This window comes from Leucoraja erinacea, unplaced genomic scaffold (assembly GCF_028641065.1).
Source record: "Leucoraja erinacea ecotype New England unplaced genomic scaffold, Leri_hhj_1 Leri_402S, whole genome shotgun sequence".
Lineage (NCBI taxonomy): Eukaryota > Metazoa > Chordata > Chondrichthyes > Rajiformes > Rajidae > Leucoraja > Leucoraja erinaceus.
Genome location: NW_026576303.1, coordinates 47,859 through 71,315, shown reverse-complemented (window position 1 = coordinate 71,315; position 23,457 = coordinate 47,859). Strand labels below are relative to the sequence as shown.

At 43.4% G+C, this 23,457-nt stretch overlaps 1 long non-coding RNA gene across 1 annotated transcript in view; it reads left to right on the top strand.

The window, feature by feature from the left end:
- Positions 1 to 23,457, top strand: part of LOC129693730 (uncharacterized) — a 25,295-nt gene extending 1,838 nt beyond the window's left edge. Inside the window, exons 2-4 of the long non-coding RNA XR_008722907.1 lie at positions 1,652 to 1,740; positions 9,053 to 9,233; positions 19,116 to 23,457. This is a non-coding gene — a long non-coding RNA (uncharacterized LOC129693730). The remainder of the gene's footprint in view (positions 1 to 1,651; positions 1,741 to 9,052; positions 9,234 to 19,115) is intronic.

Here is a 23,457-nt window from a genome sequence, read left to right as displayed (position 1 = left end):
CATTAATATCTCTGTCACATTTTCATCGACGGGAAAAATCCTCGGCACACATACGGCGGAGGGGGGCTCTGAGCGAGGTGGTCAAAAATGATGGACGTAGGTGGCGGTGTTCTCTCGGAAATTGCAGCACAGATCGCCAAAACCGGTCAAGAACAGAGTTTTAGTAATATAGATAATCCGAACACTGTGGGTCACTGAATAGGGGGGTTGCACGTAAGGTCACTGGGTCATAGGCCTTGAGGCGCGGAGCCGCTCAATCCATCTGGAGGACATCGCAGCTTCCGATATATGTTGTTAATACACGAAATGTGTACTTTCCTACCTGTTAAAAACCGCCAAAATGTTGTATTTTTGCGCTGTAAAAAATTGTGGAAGTCGGGATAAGTGTGAGAGACATGTACCCAACTTCAGAATTCCAAAAGTGAAGCGAAATGAAGGTAAAGAGAAGCGAGAGCTGAAGGGACCAAAACAGCTCAAGTGCTTGGCGAACATTGGCCAAGCAGATATCGAGATTAAAAATATTGTGAATTATCGCCTTTGCTCACTGCATTTCATCAACAGTAAGGCATTATTTTGTTTTTTCTTGATTCCTTTGGTATCTAAAACGTCTCAGAAGTGATAAATCTGGCTGTAAATTTTGCTTCAGAGGCGTCTTGTTTTTGTATGTAAAAATCCACTTGAGAACCATGGGTAATTCAAAAATTTTACAGCCTGATTTGTCACTTCTGAAACTTTTTGGAATCAAGAAAAAACACAAATAATGCCTTAGTTGATGAAATGCAGTGAGTAAACGGCCAATATTCGCCAAGCACCTTGGCTGTTGTTGTCCCCTTCAGCTCTCGCTTCTATCTACCGTCATTTCTCCGCACTTTTGGAATTCTGAAGCAGGATAAATGTCTCTCACGCTTATCCCGATTTCCATAATTATTTACAGCGCAAAAATTGACCACTTCGGTGGGTTTTAATGGGCCCGCTATGCTGGAAACAATGGTCAGTGCCGACCTGCAGTTCATCGCGTGTAATCCATTTGGAGTAGCGTAGCAACAGTACAGGTCATGGGTCGTGACCCGATAAATCCACAGTCGAAGTAAGGGGGTTGATTTATGCCTGACCCGTTCCCCACTATTATGCCTGATCCGTTCTCCAGGCTATTAAACCTGGCTTGGACAAAACCTTGATTATTAATAACCAATCATCTGTTATTTGCACTTTATCATTTTATTTATTCATATTATAGTACATGGGCACATTGATCTATTTTGTAGTAAATGCCTACTATGTTCTGTGTGCTGAAGCAAAGCAAGAATTTCATCCTATCAGGGACACATGACAATAAACTCACTTGAACTTGAACACTCAGTACCCGGACACTGCGGATCAATGAATCACTGACAGATCGGACAGCATCTCTGAGGAGAGACAACATCTACGAGGAAGAGCTTCATTTCTATTTTCTCTATCCACAGACGTTACCTGAGATGTTAAGGATTCCAAGCAGGGTCACTTTAAAAAAAAAAAACAACACACGAGGTATTGGAATAACTCAGCGGGTCAGGCAGCATGTCTCGTGAACATGAAGGCCGGGACCCGGCTAGAGCATTTTGTATCATTTTTTTGGTAACTCATCTTCTGCAATTTCTTGTGCCTCCAGGGTCTGTCTTTATCCTGGATTACAAGCATCTGCAGTTTTTCTCATCCCAACAAAACATCGAAGCTTGACATGAAAGGATAAAACTGAAGGTCAGTCTGTACTTGCTGCAGTTTAGAAGAATGAGAGGTGATCTCATTGGCTTAGTTTCTAATTCCCACCGAACTCCATCCTATCCCCCGTGGTCAAAAGCCTTCCCACCTATGTCCAACACACCTCACACTTTCTTTGTATCCTCCATGACTTCCGTTTTCCCGGCCCCCACTCCGTTATCTTCGCTACGGATGTCCAGTCACTCTACACCTCCATCCTCCACAAGAGGGTGTTAAAGCCCTTTGTTTCTTCCTCCACCGCAGAACCAATCTCCGTCTACTAATACTCTCCGCCTAGCGGAGCTGGTACTAAACCTCAACAACTTTTCCTTTGACTCCTGGACAATTTCACCTGGACCATTTCTCACATCTCCCAACCATTTCTAGATCTCACCATCTCCATCGCAGGGAACAGATTACTGACCAACATCTACTACAAACCCACTGATTCCCACAGCTATCTTGACTACACTTCTTCCCACCCTGCTTCCTGTAAGGGTTATCACCTACTCCCAATTCCTCCGTCTATGCCGCATCTCCACCCAGGATGAGGTGTTCCAGACCAGGGCATTGGAAATGTTCTCATTGTCATTCATGTCCCCACGTCTATTATATATAAAGCTCACCAGGGTCTCCTCTATATCGGGCAGCTCCACTCTTACTCACCACCCCCCTACTCGTAACAAGGACAGAGTCCCCCTTGTCCTCACCTTTCACCCCATTCACATCCTGTACGGCTGCCAGTCCTGCAGCTGTCCGTTTTCTTTCACTTCTTTTTTTTATTATTTTTAGTACGTTAAAGTGTGTAGTTGGGGGGTCTAATCTTTTTATGTGTGGGGGGTGGTGGGGGGGAAGGGGAAACTGCTTTTTCAAGTCCCTACCTGGTCGGAGAGGCTGCCTTCCTCCGAGCAGCACCTTCGACCTGTCCTCGCGGCCTACCAGCGGGTCCTGGAGCGACGTTTTCTGAGGGGACCTGGCCAGAACCTCGGCTTTGGTGGCGGCACAGCGCTGGAACGCTATTGCGGAGCGGGCAATGCCTTGCTTGAGTCGCCGCGCTGGAACTCCAGAATGCTGGGACCGCCGATAATAACATTGTGGAGCCGCGGTTCTGTGGAGCGGCCAGCTGCGGCGCTGAACTTTACATCCCGGAGCCTGGGATCTCTCGTCGAGATCGCCAGTGTGTGAAGCTCCGTTCAGCGCGGTCTGTTGGCTTGGAAGCCGCGGTCTCCGGTAAGAAGGCGGCCATTCACACAGAGAGTGGTGAATCTCTGGAACTCTCTGCCACAGAGGGTAGTTGAGGCCAGTTCATTGGCTATATTTAAGAGGGAGTTAGATGTGGCCCTTGTGGCTAAGGGGATCAGGGGGTATGGAGAGAAGGCAGGTACGGGATACTGAGTTGGATGATCAGCCATGATCATATTGAATGGCGGTGCAGGCTCGAAGGGCCGAAATGGCCTACTCCTGCACCTAATTTCTATGTTTCTATGTTTCTATCCTGGCACCCCCAAGCCGCTGAGGGTTCTCCCGACGCCGGAGTACCATCACCCGGCGAGAACGGCCGGGAACATCGGGCCCCGTAACGGCGACTGTGGAGGCCTCAATAGGCCCGACTCTAGGTGGACAAGAGGATGGGGACTGGACTTTGTGCCTTCCCCCACAGTGGGAACCACAGTGGAAACCACTGTGGGGGGATGTTTTTATGTTTTATGTTAAACTTCTTGAATGCTATGTTGCATTTTTATTAGTGTGCTGCAAGGACATCTGAATTTCCCCTGAATAAGGGGATTAATAAAGTAATATCTAATCTAATCTAATCAGCCTTCACATACAACCAATAATCCTCCGACATTTTCGCCACCTCCAATGGGATCCCACCACTGGCCATATCTTCCCATCTCCTCCCCTTTCTGCTTTCCACAGAGACTGCTCCATCCGTAACTCCCTGGTCAATTCGTCCCTTCCCACCCAAACCACCCCCTCCCCGAGTACTTTCCCTTGCAACCGCAGGAAATGCTACATTTGTCGCTTTACCTTCCCCCTTGACTCGATCCAAGGAGCCAAGCAGTCGTTCCAGGTGAGCCAGAGGTTCACCTGCACCTCATCTACCGCATCCGTTGTTCTAGATTCCGACTTCTCTACATTGGCGAGATCAAGCGCAGGCAGGCTCGCCCAACACCTCCGCTCAGTTCGCATTAATCAACCTGATCGCCTGGTGGCTCAGCACTTCAACTCCCCCTCCCATTCCAAATCTGTCCTGGGCCTCCTCCATTGCCAGAGTGAGGCCCAGCACAAATTGGAGGAACATCACCTCATAGGGAATTGAAGAATACAGTTGAACAGAGGGATCTGGGAATAACTGTGCATAGTTCCTTGAAGGTGGAATCGCATATAGATAGGGTGGTAAAGAAAGCTTTTGGTATGCTAGCCTTTATAAATCAGAGCATTGAGTATAGAAGCTGGGATGTAATGTTAAAATTGTACAAGGCATTGGTGAGACCAAATGTGGAGTATGGTGTACAGTTTTGGTCGCCCAATTATAGGAAGGATGTCAACAAAATAGTTTAAATTCTCACATCCTTTCATTCCACCATTCCCTGCTGTAGCTTTGTCTGCCTGATCCTCTCCTCTGAGTTTGCCTCACTGAGACCCTGCCTCTGATTATCCATAATGCTTCCCCAATTTACTATGTAAAAGGTGTGTTATTGGTAAAAATGGTTGTAATAACTTGGTGATGGGGGATGATGGAAGGTTGGTGGCCAGTGAGAGGGAAGTGAATCATTATTGGGCCCTTATTGCCCTTGTCCAACAGGAAACCATCACCCTGGTTCTGAATATTTCAGTTGAGCCTTGACCTCCACAGTTTTTGTTGTAGTGTATTCCACAATCACACTGCACTCCGAGACTTACTGACTCTGCTCAAGCATAGCACATATTTGCTTTCATCAGCTGGGGAATTGAGTATAAGAGTTAGGAAGTCATATTACAGCTTCACAGGACTTGGTTGTGGCAACATTCCGAGTAATATGTCAGTTTTGGTCACCCCATTACAGGAAGGATGTGGAGGCTTTGGGGATCAAACTCCCTGTATTGATTCTTCTTGTTACAAAATTAAGACTGCATTTCCTGTGTGAATCTGGAAGATTGAATCAAAATAAAGACTATTTTCTAAATGGAGAGTGCAGATGAAGGAAGATTTCTCCACTGTTTTTATGTCATCAGAAAACATGGATCCTTCTACACTGCTCCCTCTGGGTGGTTAATGTAAACAGTAAATAATTGAAGGCCCAGAATTGATCCCTGTGGCTCTCCACTTGTTAGTAGACAAAAATACTGGAGGAACTCAGCGGGTGTGGCAGCATCTATGGAACGAAGGAATAGGCGATGTTTCGGGTTGAGATCGTTCTCCAGAAGAAGGGTCTCGAGACCTTTGTTCAGAAGAAGGGACCTGAAACATCACGTATTCCTTTGTTCCATAGATGCTGCCTCACCCGCTGAGTTTCTCCAGCATTTTTGTCTACCTTCGATTTTTCCAGCATCTGCAGTTCTTTCCAAAACTTTCCTCTTGTAACATCATTACAGTCTGAAAAAGACTTACTCATTCTGTCTCTGCCTTCTCTGTGCCAACCAGTCTTCCCCATGCCTACACACCAGTCTAGTCCATGCCTAGACACTTCCCCAACACTGTGAGCACTTGTCTTGTGTAACATCTTTGTGTGTGGCACCTCGTCATATGCCTTCTGAATATCCAAATACACACCATCTCCATATTCCGCTTGAGCATCTCAAACAACTATGGAATATTTGCCAAAAATGGAGAGGGTCAGAACTGGACCTAGGGTTGAGATTTTTGATTGGAGAAAGGCTAACTTTGATGAGATGCGAAATGATTTACAAGGAGTGAACTGGGACATTTTGTTTTATGGAAAGGATGCAGAAGAGAAATGGAGGACATTTAAAGGGGAAATTTTAAGAGTACAGAATCTTTATGTTCCTGTTCGGTTGAAAGGAAACAGTAACAATTGGAAAGAGCCCTGGTTTTCAAGGGAAATTGGACATCTTGTTCGGAAAAAGAGGGAGATCTACAATAATTAGAGGCAGCATGAAGTAAATGAGGTGCCTGAGGAGTATAAGGAATGTAAAAAAAATCTTAAGAAAGAAATTAGAAAATCTAAAAGAAGATATGAGGTTGCTTTGGCAAGTAAGGTGAAAGTAAATCCAAAGGGATTCTACAGCTATATTAATAGCAAAAGGATAACGAGGGATAAAATTGGTCCATCGGAGAGACAGAGTGGACAGCTATATGCAGAGCCAAAAGAGATGGGGGAGATATTGAACAATTTCTTTTCTTTGGTATTCACCAAGGAGAAGGATATTGAATTATGTGAGGTAAGGGAAACTAGTAGAGTAACTATGGATACTATGAGTATCAAAGTAACAGAAGTACTGACACTTTTGAAAAATGTAAAAGTGGATAAGTCTCCAGGTCCGGACAGGATATTCCCTAGGACATTGAGGGAAGTTAGTGTAGAAATAGCAGGGGCTATGACAGAAATATTTCAAATGTCATTAGAAACGGGAATAGTCCCCGAAGATTGGCGTACTGTGCGTGTTGTTCCATTGTTTAAAAAGGGTTCTAAGAGTAAACCTAGCAATTATAGACCTGTTAGTTTGACTTCAGTGGTGAGCAAATTAATGGAAAAGATACTTAGAGATAATATATATAAGCTTGTGGATAAACAGGGTCTGATTAGGAACAGTCAACATGGATTTGTGCCTGGAAGGTCATGTTTGACTAATCTTCTTGAATTTTTTGAAGAGTTTACTAGGGAAATTGACGAGGGTAAAGCAGTGGATGTTGTCTCTATGGACTTTAGTAAGGCCTTTGACAAGGTTCCTCATGTTAAGAAGGTTCAACTGTTGGGTATAAATGCAGGAGTAGCAAGATGGATTCAACAGTGGCTGAATGGGAGACGCCTGAGTGTAATGGTGGATGGCTGTTTGTCGGGTTGGAGGCAGGTGTCTAGTGGGGTGCCTCAGGGATCTGTGTTGGGTCCTTTGTTGTTTGTCATGTACATCAATGATCTGGATGAAGGTGTGGTAAATTGGATTAGTACGTATGCAGATGATACCAAGATAGGGGGTGTTGTGGATAATGAAGAGGATTTCCAAAGTTCACAGAGTGATTTAGGCCATTTGGAAGAATGGGCTGAAAGATGGCAGATGGAGTTTAATGCTGATAAATGTGAGGTGCTACACATTGGCAGGACAAATCAAAATAGGACATACATGGTAAATGGTAGGGTATTGAAGAATGGAGTTGAACAGAGGGATCTGGGAATAACCATGCATAGTTCCTTGAAGGTGGAATCTCATGTAGATAGGGTGGCAAAGAAAGCTTTTGGTATGCTAGTCTTTATAAATCAGAGCATTGAGTATAGAAGCTGGGATGTAATGTTAAAATTGTACAAGGCATTGGTGAGACCAAATCTGGAGTATGGTGTACAATGTTTTGGTCGCCCAATTATAGGAAGGATGTCAACAAAATAGAGAGAGTACAGAGGAGATTTACTAGAATGTTGCCTGGGTTTCAACAACTAATTTACTAGAATGTTGCCTGGGTTGCAGCGACTAAGTTACAGAGATGGGTTGAACAAGTTAGGGCTTTATTCTTTGGAGCGCAGAAGGTTAAGGGGGGACTTGATAGAGGTCTTTAAAATGATGAGAGGGATAGACAGATTTGATGTGGACAAGCTTTTCCCTAAGTTTAGGGGTAACATGAGGGGGAACTTCTCTACTCAGAGAGTGGTAGTGGTGTGAAATGAGCTTCCAGTGGAAGTGGTGGAGGCAGGTTCGTTGGTATCATTTAAAAATAAATTGGATAGGCATATGGATGAGAAGGTAATGGAGGGTTATGGTATGAGTGCAGGCAGGTGGGACTAAGGGGGAAAAAAAGTTGTTCGGCACGGACTTGTAGGGCCGAGATGGCCTGTTTCCGTGCTGTAATTGTTATATGGTTATAACTACGGATTGAGAGAGGCATTGAGGTTTACAGCAGAAACACAAGCCCTTCCACCCACCATGTCCATGCCAACCTACTTATCCATACCTGTTCCATTTATTCATGTTTCATCTATTGCCTTCTCTGTCTGGGTTATACAACAGGTGGTTCAAATATTCCGATGTTGTGAATGTCCCCCCCTCCACCACCTCCTCATGCGGCAAGGTCCAGATTCCAACCATTGTCTGAAGAAATTATTCCTCATATCCCCTCTAACTCACATTGTTCTCACCTTATGACTGTCTCTTATTTTAGCTTCCTCCACCAAGGAAAACTGTTCTTCTCAGGCTTGGATAGAGTGGCTATGGAGAGGCTGTTTCCACTTGCAGGAGTCTAGGACTAGAGGTTACAACTTCAAATTTAAGGGATGTTCTTTGAGGAAGGATATGAGAAATGTATTTAGGCGGTGAATCTGCTGTATTCTTTGCCACAGAAGGCTGTAGAGGCCAAGTCAGTGGATATTTTTAAGGCCGAGATAGATAGATTCTTGATTAGTACAGTTGTCCGAGGCTATGGGGTGAAGGCAGGAGAATGCGGTTAGGAGGGAGAGATAGATTAGCCATGATTGAAAGATGGCGTAAACTTAATTGGCCGAATGGCAGATTTGTACTCCTATTCCTTACCTCAGCTATTTCCCTTGTAGTTTTATCAATCTCTCCCTGATCACGCCCTAGCCTCATCCACTTGAGGGAGAACAAACCCTTTCTATCCAAAATGTAATAAAAAGGAACAATAGATGTTGGTTTAGACCACAACAGAAAGGTCAGTATGTGAATGGGAAGAGGAGTTAAGATGGTTCGCAACAGGAATGGAAATGGTTAGCAACTGAGAGATGTTATGGGCCTCAGCAGACCGAGTGTTAGTGTTGAGCAAAACAGTCACAATCTACACTTGGTCTCGCTGATAAACGTGAACCCACATCGGGAACAGTCCAGATGCAGTACATGTTAGAGGAGGTGCATGTGAACCTCTGTCTTACCTGGAAGGACTCGTACGCTCCCTGAATGGTGTCAAGGGAGGAGGTATAAAGGCAAGTGTTACATCTCCTATGGCTGCAAGGGAAACTACCTGAGGAGTTGTGGTTTGGGTGGGAAGGGACTAGTGAACCAAGGAGTTGCATAGGAAAGTGTATCTACCGAAATTGGAAAAGGGTGGAGATGGAAAGATGTGATTAGTGGGATAATGTTGTAAATGGTTCCCTCGCACATGACTCCTCTGTATCTCATAATGCTGCTCTCATTCTACCTTCCCCAGATGCACCAAGGACAGACTTTTACTGGCCTTCACCTTTCAACCCACCAGCCTCCGCATCCGGCACCTCATCCTCCGACATATCATCACCTTCAACGTTAACCCTTGCAACCATAGGAGATGCAGCACCTGTCCTTATATGTATTCGCTTGACTCCATCCAGGGAACCTAACAGTCTTTCCAGGTGAGAAAGGCATTCATGTACACTTACGCTTGGTCCACCAAGGCCAACTGGATCTCCTATATGTTAATCATGTAAACTCCGGTTCCCATTCCTTCTCTGCCCTTTCTATCCCGAGCAATAATTGATATATCAGTGAATCTTGCTGCCTGTGGTAATATGTTGTTGGCCCTGATTTGTCCTGGTATTTTTCTTGCTTCCTGTCTCTCCCCCTATAATTAGTCTAGAGAAGTGCCATGACCCAATACGTCACCTATCCATTTTCTCAGCATGCTGCCTGACCCATTGAGTTTCTCCAGCATTTTGTGTCTATCCATTTTGTCCAATCTCTCCTTGTAACTAAAATGTTCCAATCCAGGCAACATCCTGGTGAATCTCCACAGTTCCAATGCCATTCCATTCTTCCTGTTGTGTGCTCAGCAAAACTCTGCATTCAAGTTCAACTGGTGCATAACCAATGTTTTCTAAAGTTATAATATGATGTCCCTGCCCTTTTTGTCTATGCAAAACCTGGTGAAGATATGTATCCCACATAATCACCTGAGGTACTATTTGTTCTGATTGCAAGCATTATGGTGTCTTATTGCAATTGGCAAGAGCACTCCACGTGAAATGACTTATAGAATTTAACTATGACAAGTGTGAGGTGAAGTATTTTCTTTAGACAAACCAGGGTGAGATTTATACTGAATGTTGCCTTGAAAAAAATTCTGGAGCACAGATGTGGGCCTGGATAGAGTGGATGTGGAGAGGATGTTTCCACGAGTGGGAGAATTAGGCCATAACCTCTTGATTAAAGGAAATAACTTTAGACATGCAGAATTTCTTTGGTTCGCGGGTGGTGAATCTGTGGAATTCATTGCTACAGACGGCTGTGGAGGCCAAATCATTAGGTGCCTTTTAAGGTGCAGATTGACAGACTATTGATTACTAACGATGTCTGGGGATATAGGGAGAAAGTAAGAGAAAGGAAGAGAAAGATCGATCAGCCATGATTGAATGGCAGAGTAGACTTGATGGGCTGATTCGCCTAATTCTGCTCCTATAATTTATGAACTTATGAACATACCTCTCACCTTAAAGCTGTCCCCTCTCGTCTTTGATATTTCCAGCCTGTGGAAAAAAGGTTCTGACTGTCTACCCTATCTATACCTTTCTTCGTTTTCTTCTTTCGTGTTCATCTTGCTTCACGTGTTGACATCGCTGTCATCGTCCGTCCTGAAAAGGATGCAAACTTCCAGCGACAATCACTGGGAGCCATCACTTGTTACAATAGATGATGCTGGTGGCAGATTAATACATTTATATACTTCTCTCAGGTGTCCCATCAATGTCTGGGATCAGGAGAAATAATCCAAGTCAGTCCAATCTCTCCTTATAACTAATGCCCTCTAATCCAGGCATCGTTGTGGTAAACCTATGCAGCTTCCTCTCCAAAGCATCCATATTCTTCCTGCAATGGGGCGACTGGAACTATATGCAAAGCTGCACCGTGATTTCATAGAACATAAAACAGAGACTACAGCACGGGAATGGCCCCTTCAGCTCACAATGTTTGTGCAATGGGTTCCAGGCCCTTACAGCTCTCTGTATAAATAACTTCGCGTTCACAAGTTTTGGAGTAGAATTAGACCATTTGGACGATTGAGTCCACTCCGCCATTCCATGGGTGATATCTGCCTCCTAATCTCATTTTCCCGCCTTCCCCCCCATAACCCTTGACAACTGTTCTAATCAAGAATTTATCTATGTATTCCTTAAAAGTGTCCACTGATGTCCTCCACAGACTTCTGTGACCATGAGGTCCACAGATTAGCTACCCTCTGAGTAAGGAAGTTCCTCCTCACCTCCTCAAATAGCACCCTTTAATTCTGAGTCTATGACTGGTCCTAGACTTTCCGAACAGTGGAAACATTCTTTCCATATCCACTATAACTATACCTTTCATTATTCTGTAAGTTTCAATGAGGTCCCCCCCGCCCCCCTCAAACATCTACAATTCTCCTTCTTGACCTCAGAGCAGCATTTGATACTGTCTCCGGTACGGGGTTGGTATTGATGGCACTGCCCTGAGCTGGTTCATCTCCTACCTCAAAGGTAGGAGTTTCTCGACTAACATAGGCAACTCTTTCTCCTCCCCAGCTAGTCTCTGCTGTGGGGTTCCACAAGGTTCCATCCTTGGCCCCATTATCTTTTCCCTGCTCCCCTTTGGCCAAGTCATTGAAAGGCACGGCATTTCCTTCCAGCTACGTAGACGATACACAGCTCTATCTCCCCCCGAAGCCCAAAAACAACCAAATCTGCTTAACCTTACCCGCTGCCTCGAGGATATAAAGTGTTAGATGGCCCAGAACTTCCTCCAACTAAACGAGAGTAAGCCTGAGGTCATCCTTCTCGGCCCCTCGGACTCAATCAAAATGATAGCAGGCAGCCTTGGAAGCCTTACCCCACTACTCAAACCTCACGTCAAAAACCTTGGCGTGATATTTGACTCGGCACTGAAATTTGACAAACAAGTCAATGCCGTGGTAAAAGCTAGCTTCTTTCAGCTTCGGACGATAGCTAAAATAAAACAATTCCTCCAGTTTGATAACCTCGAAAAGATCATCCACACATTTATCTCCTCCCGCCTGGATTATTGCAACTTCCTTTACACTGGCATCAGCCAATCTTCCCTGTCCCGCCTGCAACTGGTCCAAAACGCCGCAGCTAGACTCCTGACGGGCACCCGAAAAAGGGACCACATCACCCCGATCCTGGCCTCTCTCCACTGGCTCCCTGTGCGGTTCCGAATAAATTTCAAGATGCTCCTCTATGTCTACAAAGCCCTCAATGGGTTTTCCCCCACCTACATTAAAAGTCTTCTCACCCACCACACCACCTCCAGGTCCCTCAGATCGGCCGACTTGGGGTTGCTGAATATCCCGCGGTTTAGGCATAAGCTCAGGGCGACCGTGCCTTTGCAGTTGCAGCTCCTAGATTGTGGAACAGAATCCCCCTTCCCATCAGAACTGCCCCCTCCATAGACTCCTTTACGTCTAGACTAAAAACTTATCTGTACTCCCAAGCCTTTCCTGACGTCCTTTGAGCGAGGGCTATATATATATATATGTATGTAGTTTGTTTGTTTATACAATTATACCAAATGTAAAGCACTTTGGCCAACGAGAGTTGTTTTTTAAATGTGCTATTTAAATAAATGTGACTTGACTTGACAATTCACCAAGTAGAGGCCCAGTGCTGTCAAGTGTTCATCATATACTAACCCACTCAATCCTGGAATCATTCATGTAAACCTCCTCTGGACCCTCTCTAGAGCCCAGCTCATCCTTCCTCAGATACAGGGCCCAAATATCATCACAGTCCGTCAAATGCGGCCTCTCCAGCACCTTATAGAGTCAGCATTACAGCTGTGTTTTTGTAATCCAGTCCTCCTGATAGAGCATTGAGTTTGCCTTCCTTGCTACCGATTCAACTTGCAAATTAACTTTTTGGTAGTCCTGCACCAGCACTCGCAAGTCCCTTTGCACCTCCGATTTCCGGATTCTCTCTCCATTTAGAAAATGCATGACTCTACACTTTGCTGTTCCGAATTTCATCTGCCACTTCACTGCCCACTCTTCTTACCTGTCCAAGTCCTTCTGCAGACACTTGCTTCCTCTACACTGCCTGCCCCTCTACTTATCTTAGCACCATCTGCACAAACCTTCAATCCCCTTATCCAAATCATTAATATACAACGTGACGAGAAGCGGCCCTAGCACCGACGTTTGTGGAATTCCACTAGTCACTGGCAGCCAACCTGAAAAAGCACCTCTTTACCTCTGCCATCTAGCCAACCCACGATCCATGCGAGAATCTTCCCTTTAATACCATGGGTTCTCATCTTCCCTAGCAGCCTGACGCCGCACCTTATCGAAGGCCTTCTAAAAATCTAGGTAAGCAACAACGACAGCCTCCCTTCTGTCTGTCCTGATATTAAATTCCTCAAAGAACTCCAGCACATTCATCAGCAAGATCTTCCCTTCACAAAACCATGCTGACTTTGGCCTATTTTATCATGAACTTTTAAGTACTGCTTAACCTCATCCTTTTTAATTCTCTAAAATCTTACCAACCACCAAAGTCAGCCTATGGTTTCTGCTCTTCTGTTGTGCTCCCTTTTTGTACAGCGGGGTGATATTATCACAATGTTCCAATCTTCAGGAAACACTCCTAACTCTAGTGATTCTTGAAATATCACAACTAATGCCTCCACAATCTCTGAGGTCACCTCCTTCAGAACCCTGGAGTGCAGTCCATCTGGTCCAGGTGACTTATCCACCCTCAGAACTTTCAGCTTTCCTAACACCCCCTCAATATCTAGAATTGCAGGAACACTGCTAGTGTCTTCCACTGTGAAGACTGATGCAAAAAATCCTGCTCCGCACACCTCCCTTAATATTTCTCCCTCTCACTTTATAACTATCCACTCTGGTATTGGACATTTTCACCCTGGGGAAAAAGGTTCTGACCATCTACCTCATCTATGCCTCCCATGATTTTATATACTTCTCTCTAGTGTCTCCTCAACCTCTCACATTTCAGAGAAAACAATTAATCCAAACTCTACATGTAGGTGAAATCCTCTAATCCAGGCAAATTGTAGTCATAGAGTGACACATTGTGGAAAGTCCGAATTACCTGTTCTTGGTCCATATCACTCCACACCTGACCTATCCATGTACCTGTCTAACTGTCTCTTAAACAATGGGATAGTCCCAGCCTCAACTACAATCTCTGGCAGCTTGTTCCATGCACCCACCACCCATTGTGTGAAAAAGTTACCCTCTCAGATTCTTATTAAATCTTTTACCCTTCACCTTGAACCTATGTCCTCTGGTCCTTGATTTCCCTACTCTGGGGAAAAGACTGTGCATCTACCCGATCTACTCCTCTCATGATTTAGTGCACCTCTATAAGATCACCCCTCACCCTCCTAGTGGTAGATGAATATTTAATTAAGAGGGAGGACAGGAGATTCTGTGGCAACCAAAGTGACTCCAGGATGGTGAGTGACTCCCTGGTATTGGGGTTCATGATGTCTTGTAGAGGCTACATGACATGCTCAAGGGAGAGAGTGAGCAGTTTGTAGTAATTGTGCTTGTTGCAAAAGAATGAGTTCCTGCAAACTGATTACAAGAAGTTAGGTGCAAGTTTGAAAATCATGGGCTCCAGGGTAATAATCTCTGGATTGCTCCTTGTACAACATGCAATTGAAAGTAGGAACAGGATGCTATGTATGCGTGGCTGGGGAGTTGTTGCCGGGAGCAGTGATTCTGATTTTTGGACCTTTGGGATTTATTCTCGGGCAGAGGTGACCAGTCCAAAAGGGATGTTTTGCAACTGAACTGGAGGGGAACCAATTTCCTGGCAGGCAGGTTTGCTAGTGCTGCACAGGTGGGTTTAAACTGGATTAGCAGGAGGATGAGTGGATCAATGCAGGACTGAAGCAGATGAGAAGCTAAAACTCGATATGGATGATGATGAAAGAAAGTTTAACGGACAGAATAGGTATGACAGGAAGTGAAATAGGTCTGTGGAATTGACGCATTTTTTTTAATGCGAGAGGCCTGACGAGTAGGGCAGATGAACTCATGGTGTGCATAGATACATGTGACTGGGATGCAGTAGCCATTACGGAAACTTAGCGAAGAGGGACAGCACTACGGCTTAATATTAGTGTACAGTTGTTACAGGAATGATAGGTGGGGGTAAAGCAGGAGACGGTGTTGCCTTGTTGATGAAGGAGAACATTGTTGCATTATTCTGAAATACAGTAAAGGTTTTCACTGTAGCTCGGTACACGTGACAATACACTAAACTGAACCCATCCAATGAGTTTGTATGTGTAGAGATAATAAATTTAAAAAAGGATGATCATTTTGTTGGGAGACAGATTTGGATGGGGTGGAACTTGTGAAATGTGTTCATGAAAGTTTCCTCGAGCAATATGCAGAGGGCTTGACAAGGGAGAGGCCAAAACTGGAACGACTCTTAGGAAATTGAGATAGGCAAGTGACTGCCCATCAACCACAGAACAACCAATATCCATCTACTAATACTCTTCTCCGCCTAGCAGAGCTGGTCCTTACCCTCAACAACTTTTCCTCTGACTCCTCCCATTTCCTCCAGATCCAAGGTGTAGCTATAGGCATGCGCAAAGGGCTCAGCTATGCCTGTCTGTTTGTAGGTTACATAGAACATTCCCTGTTCCAGGCGTACACTCACCCTATCCCCGAACTCTATCTTCGCTACATTGACAACTGCATTGGAGCTGCCTCCTGCACCCGTGCAGAACTCACTGACTTCATCCACTTCACCACTAATTTCCATCCAGCACTCAAATTCACCTGGATCATTTCTCCCCACCATATCTAGATCTCACCATCTCCATCGCAGGCAACCAAACTTCTGCCCGGCATCTACTACAAACCCACTGACTCCCATAGCTATCTTGACTACACTTCTTCCCACCCTGCTTCCTGTTCCCTTTGTAAGGGAGTAATTGGTAGAGGGTAAGACCCCTACCAATTACTCCGTCCACACCGCATCTGCGACGGATAAGGTGTTCCATGCTAGGGCATCAGAGATATCCTCATTCTTTAGGGAACGGGGATTCCCTTCTTCTATTATAGACAAAGCTATCACCATGGTCTCCTCTGTATGCTGCAGCTATGCTCTTACTCCCTCAACCCTTATTCGTTACAAGGACAGAGTCCCCCTTGTCCCCACCTTCCACCCCATCAGCCTTCGCATACAACACATAATCCTCAGACATTTTCGCCATCTCCAACGGGATCCCACTACTGACCACATCTTCCCATCTCCTCCCTTTCTGCTTTCCGCAGAGACTGTTCCCTACTTAACTCCCTGGTCAATTGGCTCCTTCCCACCCAAACCACCCCTTCCCCGGGTACTTTCCCTTGCATCCGCAGGAAATGCTACACTCGTCGCTTTACCTCCCCCCTTGACTCCATCCAAGGAGCCAAGCAGTCTTTCCAGGTGCGGCAGAGGTTCACCTGCAGCTCCTCCAACCTCATCTACCGCATCAATTGTTCTAGGTGCCAACTCTATATTGGCGAGACCAAGCGCAGGCAGGCTCGGCCAACACTTCCGCTCAGTTTGCACTAACCAATGTGATCTCCCGGTGGCTCAGCACTTCAACTCCCCCTCCCATACTAAATCTGTCCAGGGCCTCCTCCATTGCCAGAGTGAGGCCCAGCGCAAATTGGAGGAACATCACCTTATATTTCACTTAGATAGTTTACAACCCAGCGGTATTGTAATTAGATTCTCACATCCTTTCATTCCACCATTCCCTGCAGTAGCTTTGTCTGCCTGATCCTCTCCTCTGAGTTTGCCTCACTGAGACCCTGCCTCTGATTATCCATAATGCTTCCCCAATTTACTATGTAAAAGGTGTGTTATTGGTAAAAATGGTTGTAATAACTTGGTGATGGGGGATGATGGAAGGTTGGTGGCCAGTGAGAGGGAAGTGAATCATTATTGGGCCCTTATTGCCCTTGTCCAACAGGAAACCATCACCCTGGTTCTGAATATTTCAGTTGAGCCTTGAACTCCACTGTTTTTGTTGTAGTGTATTCCACAATCACACTGCACTCCGAGACTTACTGACTCTGCTGAAGCATAGCACATATTTGCTTTCATCAGCTGGGGAATTGAGTATAAGAGTTAGGAAGTCATATTACAGCTTCACAGGACTTGGTTGTGGCAACATTCCGAGTAATATGTCAGTTTTGGTCACCCCATTACAGGAAGGATGTGGAGGCTTTGGGGATCAAACTCTCTGTATTGATTCTTCTTGTTGAAAATTAAGACTGCATTTCCTGTGTGAATCTGGAAGATTGAATCAAAATAAAGACTATTTTCTAAATGGAGAGTGCAGATGAAGGAAGATTTCTCCACTGTTTTTATGTCATCAGAAAACATGGATCCTTCTACACTGCTCCCTCTGGGTGGTTAATGTAAACAGTAAATAATTGAAGGCCCAGAATTGATCCCTGTGGCTCTCCACTTGTTAGTAGACAAAAATACTGGAGGAACTCAGCGGGTGTGGCAGCATCTATGGAACGAAGGAATAGGTGATGTTTCGGGTTGAGATCGTTCTCCAGAAGAAGGGTCTCGAGACCTTTGTTCAGAAGAAGGGACGACCTGAAACATCACCTATTCCTTTGTTCCATAGATGCTGCCACACCCGCCGAGTTTCTCCAGCATTTTTGTCTACCTTCGATTTTTCCAGCATCTGCAGCTAACACTCACCATTTGTTACATCATTACAGTCTGAAAAAGACTTACTCATTCAGTCTCTGCCTTCTCTGTGCCAACCAGTCTTCCCCATGCCTACACACCAGTCTAGTCCATGCCTACACACTTCCCCAACACTGTGAGCACTTGTCTTGTGTAACATCTGTGTGTGTGGCACCTCGTCATATGCCTTCTGAATATCCAAATACACACCATCTCCATATTCCGCTTGAGCATCTCGAACAACTCTGGAATATTTGTCAAACATAACTGACTGGATCAAAGCAGTTGTGAGAGAGGCATTGAGGTTTACAGCAGAAACACAAGCCCTTCAGCCCACCATGTCCATGCCAACCTACTTATCCATACCTGTCCCATTAATCCATGTTTCATCTGTTGCCTTCTCTGCCTGGGTTGTACAACAGGCGGTCCAAATATTCCAATGTTGTGAATGTCCCCGCCTCCACTACCTCCTCATGCAGCAAGGTCCAGATTCCAACCACTGTCTGAATAAATTATTCCTCAGATCCCCTCTAACTCACATTGTTCTCACCTTATGACTGGCCTCTTGTTTTAGCTTCCTCCACCAAGGATAACTATTCTTTTCAGGCTTGGATAGAGTGGGTATGGAGAGGGTGCTTCCACTAGCAGGAGAGTTTAGGACTAGAGGTTACAACTTCAAAATTAAAGGATGGTCTTTGAGGAAGGATATGAGAAATGTACTTAGGCAGAGGGTGAATCTGCGGTATTCTTTGCCACAGAAGGCTGTCGAGACCAAGTCAGTGGATATTTTTTAAGGCAGAGATAGATTCTTGATTAATACAGTTGTCCGAGGCTATGGGGAGAAGGCAGGAGAATGGATTAGGAGGGAGAGATAGATTAACCATGATTGAAAGGCGGAGTAAACTTAATGGGGCGAATGGCTTAATTCTACTCCTATTCCTTACCTCAGCTATTTCCCTTGTAGTTTTATCAATCTCTCCCTGATCACGCCCTAGCCTCATCCACTTGAGGGAGAACAAACCCTTTCCATCCAAAATGTAATAAAAAGGAACAATAGATGTTGGTTTAGACCACAACAGAAAGGTCAGTATGTGAATGGGAAGAGGAGTTAAGATGGTTCGCAACAGGAATGGAAATGGTTAGCAACTGAGAGATGTTATGGGCCTCAGCAGACCGAGTGTTAGTGTTGAGCAAAACAGTCACAATCTACACTTGGTCTCGCTGATAAACGTGAACCCACATCGGGAACAGTCCAGATGCAGTACATGTTAGAGGAGGTGCATGTGAACCTCTGTCTTACCTGGAAGGACTCGCACACTCCCTGAATGGTGTCAAGGGAGGAGGTATAAAGACAAGTGTTACATCTCCTATGGCTGCAAGGGAAACTACCTGAGGAGGTGTGGTTTGGGTGGGAAGGGACTAGTGAACCAAGGAGTTGCATAGGAAAGTGTATCTACCGAAATTGGAAAAGGGTGGAGATGGAAAGATGTGATTAGTGGGATAATATTGTAAATGGTTCCCTCGCACATGACTCCTCTGTATCTCATAATGCTGCTCTCATTCTACCTTCCCCAGATGCACCAAGGACAGACTTTTACTGGCCTTCACCTTTCAACCCACCAGCCTCCGCATTCGGCACCTCATCCTCCGACATATCATCACCTTCAACGTTAACCCTTGCAACCATAGGAGATGCAGCACCTGTCCTTATATGTATTCGCTTGACTCCATCCAGGGAACCTAACAGTCTCTGCCAAGGACAAGAAGGCTCTGCAGAGAGTAGTGCGTTCGGCCGAACGCACTATGGGAACTTCACTCACCCCCCTGCAGGAACTATACAACAGGAGGTGCAACTCCAGAGCAAACAAAATCATGAGAGACCTCTTCCACCCCTGCAACGGACTGTTCCAGCCGCTACGGTCAGGCAAACGCCTCCGTTGCCATGCAGTGAGAACGGAGAGGTTGAGAAGGAGTTTCTTCCCAGAGGCAATTCGGACTGTAAACGCCTTTCTCACCAGGGACTAACTGTACAGAACGTTTTTTCCTTCTATTATTTATTATGTAAAATAATATGTGTGTTATGATTGTGTTTATAATTTGTTTGGTTGTTTTGTTGTTCCGCGAGCATTGCCACTTTCATTTCACTGCACATCTCGTATGTGTATGTGACAAATAAACTTGACTTGACTTGACTTGACTTGACTTTCCAGGTGAGAAAGGCATTCATGTACACTTACGCTTGGTCCACCAAGGCCAACTGGATCTCCTATTTGTTAATCATGTAAACTCCGGTTCCCATTCCTTCTCTGCCCTTTCTATCCGGAGCAACAATTGATATATCAGTGAATCTTGCTGCCTGTGGTAATATGTTGTTGGCCCTGATTTGTCCTGGTATTTTTCTTGCTTCCTGTCTCTCCCCCTATAATTAGTCTAGAGAAGTGCCATGACCCAATACGTCACCTATCCATTTTCTCAGTATGCTGCCTGACCCACTGAGTTTCTCCAGCATTTTGTGTCTATCCATTTTGTCCAATCTCTCCTTGTAACTAAAATGTTCCAATCCAGGCAACATCCTGGTGAATTTCCACAGTACTCTCCAATGCCATCCCATTCTTCCTGTTGTGTGCTCAGCAAAACTCTGCATTCAAGTTCAACTGTTGCATAACCAATGTTTTCTAGTTATAATATGATGTCCCTGCCCTATTTGTCTATGCAAAACCTGGTGAAGATATGTATCCCAGATAATCACCACCCTGTCCACCTGAGGGATCATTTGATCTGATTGCAAGCATTATGGTGTCTTATGGCTATTGGCAAGAGCACTCCACGAGAAATGACATAGAATTTAACTATGACATGTGTGAGGTGAAGTATTTTCTTAAGGCAAACCAGGGTGAGATTTATACTGAATTGGTTCCGAAAAGGCGAGACATCTACAATAATTATAGGCCATCTCGCTAGACGCTGAGAAAGCATTCGACCAAGTGGAATGGTCCTATTTATTTTTGGTGATGGAAAAATTTCAACTGGGTGAGAAGTTCTGCAAATGGGTTAAGTTATTATATACCAATCCAACAACTAGAATAATGACAAATCAAATGCTATCATCAAAATTCGATTTATCTAAAGGTTGCAGACAAGGATGTCCATTATCTCCGTTATTATTCGCCCTTGCTATTGAACCACTTGCAGAAAGTGTTCGAGCACATCCAGAAATATATGGATATAATACTAAAAACACAGTTAATAAAATCTCTTTATATTCAGACGATGTATTACTATATATTACAAACCCAGATATCAGCATTCCAAACTTCAAATCTTATAACTCAATTTGGTTTATTTTCGGGATTTAGAATTAATTGGAATAAAATTGAAATTATGCCAATAACGGAACCTAAGTTATTCATATTGCAACAATCACCTTTCAGAATAGTAAATGAAAAATTTAAATACCTAGGAACTTATGTGACCAAGAAATATACTTCTTTATTTAAATCAAATTTTACTTAATAAACTGCATAAGAATATTCAATACTGGAAAACACTACTCATTTCAATGCTCGGCAAAATGAACGCTATAAAAATGATTTTCCTTCCGCATTTGCTATACCTTTTTCAATCAATTCCTATATACTGTACATCCCAAATTTTTTTTTTAAAAGTTGACTGTATAGTGACAAGTTTTATTTGGAATTATAAGAACCATAGAATAAGTAAAAAACACTGATGCAAATCTAAGACCAAAGGAGGATTAGTTTTACCAATTTTTTAATTTTACTTTTGGGCAGTCAATGTCAAAAATATGAACTTTGGGTTGGAAGATATGGATCAACAACCAGACTGGTTAAAGATGGAAAAGGAAGACTGTCTGCCTTTTGAAATTGGTCCGATTCTGTTAGCTCCCACAAAACCGAATAAAAAAATCTATAGTGAAAACCCTATAATATATAGTGATATTCGAATTTTGGAAGCAATTAAAAAATACATTAAAATTGGATAATTTATCACTTTCTCTCCCCATTGCAAATAATCCCTCAATGTTGGACAAAGGGTTTGCACAATGGAAAAATCATGGAATTAAAAATATGGGACATCTTTATAGAAATGGTATTTTGCTCTCGTTTCAGAATTCAGAAACATTCAAATATTTTTTTTACAACTTAAAGATTATATTAAAACACATACACAAGAACACAGAACTAGAAAACTAGATATTCTAGATGAATGTTTGAATAAACACCCTAACACAGTCAAATTAATATCTCACGTTTATAACATATTATTAGACAGTGAGAATCCGCCAACGGAATTATATAGACAAGCATGGGGAAAGGAATTAGCTCAACCTATAACTAAAGATATTTGGGACGAAAGCCTACAACATATACACCAATGTTCGTTAAATACCAGACATTCTTTAATACAATTTAAAGTAGTACATAGACTGCATTATTCTAAAACAAAATTAAATAGAATGTTTCCTAATATCTCTCCTAGCTGTGATAAATGTCAATACCACGTGGCTAATTTAACCCATACTTTTGTAAACTGTATTAAAATTAACATTAAAAGATATTTTCTTTCTTTTAAAATCTTTTTATTGGGTTTTTTATCCCAAAAAAAGCTAAAATAAAACATTAAAAAACAGAGCAGAAAGAATAATGATAAACAAAACAATGGTACTGATACATAGGGATCAGGATTACATTATTAACAGGTATAACCTAATATGAGACCAGTGTCAAAATACACAATGAATATAGACCTCCCGACTCTATGTAAATATAGTTAAATCTTTAAAAGGAAACATAAATGTAAAAAAAACCACAAAGATAAAAAGACAAAAAGAAAAAGAAAAAAGGAAAAACAAAACAAAACCCCCCTAACTAAAGAAAGAAAAAAAAGAGAAAAATTGATAATATTAAAATACGCATAAAAATAAAATAGATTAAAAAACAAAGCAAAGCAAAACCGAATCTGAACTGAGAATTTCAACAATGTAAGTGTGTTTGTCGTCAAGTCCGTTCCACCCTATAGAGGTAAAATAATTTTTATAACGGTTAAAGACGGAGCAATTTATGTTGTATGAAAATGTTCAATAAATTTTCCCCAAGTCTTATAAAATTTAACCACGGGTTCAACAGTTCAACAGTGTCACTCCTGATTGTTTTCTAAATTTAAACATGATATCGTTTCCGAATACCAATGGAGTGTGGTCGGAGGATTGGAGTCTTTCCATTTAAATAAAATAGATCTTCTGGCGATTAATGTGGTAAAAGCAATCAACCGATGGGCGGAGCGGGACAAATGAATAGAATCTAACATTGGTAGCCCAAAAATTGCAGTAATAGGATGAGGTTGTGATGAAGCCAAATTTTAGTTAAAAATATAAGAAGATATTAAATTGGCTTCTGGGCTAACTTACAGCTTATATTTAGTCTCAAATTAGGCTTGTCTCAGGTTGCAGGTGTGTGAGATAATAAATACTATAACATTGTCTCCCAAGTGACAAGCAGAGAAGGAGCTAGATAGATCTCTTTGATGTAAGATGTCATAAATCAAATGGCCAATGTTTATGAGGGACGAGGTGACAGAGAGGAAGCAGCGAAAGAGCTAGGGTGATCTCTTTGAAGATAAAATGTCGTAAACCAAATGGCCAATGTTATCTTGTACCATGTGACAAAATGCCTTTGATGTGATGCATTCTGTAGAAACCTTTTCCTGTACCTCTGGCCATGACTAATGTCTGTGCAATGTGCTAAGGGGACAAAAAAATCCTATTTAGTGCAATGTAATTTTGTTGTTCAGAGAAGTGGACTGAGGATGGTCAAGTGTCTACATTGGTCACTTGACTGGAGTTCTCCCTCCCTTCCATCGGCCGATAATAAGTAAAGTTTTGAACTGGTCTACCAAA